Source organism: Bos taurus, unplaced genomic scaffold (assembly GCF_002263795.3).
Source record: "Bos taurus isolate L1 Dominette 01449 registration number 42190680 breed Hereford unplaced genomic scaffold, ARS-UCD2.0 Leftover_ScbfJmS_2049, whole genome shotgun sequence".
In the NCBI taxonomy this organism is placed as follows: domain Eukaryota; kingdom Metazoa; phylum Chordata; class Mammalia; order Artiodactyla; family Bovidae; genus Bos; species Bos taurus.
This window is the reverse complement of record NW_020191141.1, coordinates 50,373-51,748: the sequence shown is the minus strand read 5'-3', so window position 1 is coordinate 51,748 and position 1,376 is coordinate 50,373. Positions and strand designations below refer to the sequence as shown.

Below are 1,376 nucleotides of genomic sequence, written 5' to 3'. Positions count from 1 at the left end.
ATTTTCCAAAGGACCAACCTCAAGTGTGTGTGTGTGTGTGTGGTGTGTGTGTGTGTGTGTACTCTCCTCTTGCCGTCTTGGAGTCTGTCTCGGAATCTTCATGTATTTTCTGCCTCTGTATCTCCTGACAGCCAGCTCGCCGGCCTCCGTTCGTCTTGCCGCCCGCCTCTCCCAGGCGCTCTGGCTCTGGCTCAGGAGCTTGCGCAGGCCAGCTGTCTCCTTGGCGTGGGTGCGTGCGAGTGTCTGTGTGTCTGTCTGTGTGCCTGCCTGTGGCTCGTCTGCTCTCTCAGGAAGGTCGAGGGCTTGGCGTGGGGTCAAGGGGGGGCCTCGGTAGTGCGAAGGGGAGGGGCTGAGGCGCTCCGGTCGACCGCGCCTCCTGGCTTCTGCTGGGTTTGGGCACCGGACAGGTGCCGGGGCAGTTGGGCGCTCAAGTTTCGCTGCGCCTAGGCCCGCAGGAGGTTCAGAGGCCCCTGGGCCGCGGGGGTTGGGAGGCGGCGGGCGCCGAAGACCGACACATCCGGGGCCGCGCGGGCCTGAGGCAGCGAATGGGATCGGGGGGGCCCCGCTCAGCCGCGCGCGGCCGGGTCTGGAGTTGCCGCGGGTGGGAGGGCGCCGGACCTCCGCACCCCTCAGCCCAGCCCCCAGGCCCCGCGCGCACGCACGCACCGCACGCGCCTCCCGGTCAATGGGGGCTCCTGGAAGACCCTCGGGCCCCGGGCCCGGCCAGGCGGCTTGCTGGCTCTGGTTATTGGCGGTGTTCGGGGGGCGGGCCGGCGTCAGCAGGCCGGAGTCCGGTCGCCGGTCTTGGCGGCTCAGTACAGCACGCCCCCGACGAGAGGTGCGGCCCGTTGGCCCGACCTGCAGGGCAAGCGAAAGGGAGGTGAAGCCCAAGGCTCTTAGGGCGCCCGCGCCAACCGCCTCCGGCTCCGGCCCTATCAGCCTGAAGGCGCCCGATCTCGTCTGATCTCGGAAGCTAAGCAGGGTCGGGCCTGGTTAGGATCTTGGATGGGAGACCACCTGGGAATCCCGGGTGCTCGAGGCTTTTTGCCTACCAGAAAGAGGTCCTTTAGCCCCCGCCGCGCGGCCCGATTCTTGGATCCCCCCCGCAGCCCCAGCCCTCCCCGGGCCGCGGGGAGCGGCTGGCCCGGGGCCCCGACTCCCGCTGCAGACCTGGGTTGCTCGCGCGCGCCCGCGAGCCCCTCCGCATTCGCATTCGGCTTCCAGGACACCCGACGACGCTGCAGTCCCAGTCTCCATCTGGGGCATCCTTTGGCTTGCCTCAGGCAATCCCGGGGCTTGCACGGACTCCAGCCAGAGCCCCAGCCCCCGCCCCACCCCCTGCCTCGCAGGCCATCGCGCCATGCGCATGTGCGCAC

At 69.6% G+C, this 1,376-nt stretch overlaps 1 pseudogene; it reads left to right on the top strand.

Annotated features, from left to right (window-relative positions):
* Positions 1–922: 922 nt before the first annotated feature.
* LOC112445589 (uncharacterized) lies at positions 923–1,042 on the top strand (annotated as a pseudogene).
* Positions 1,043–1,376: the final 334 nt, after the last annotated feature.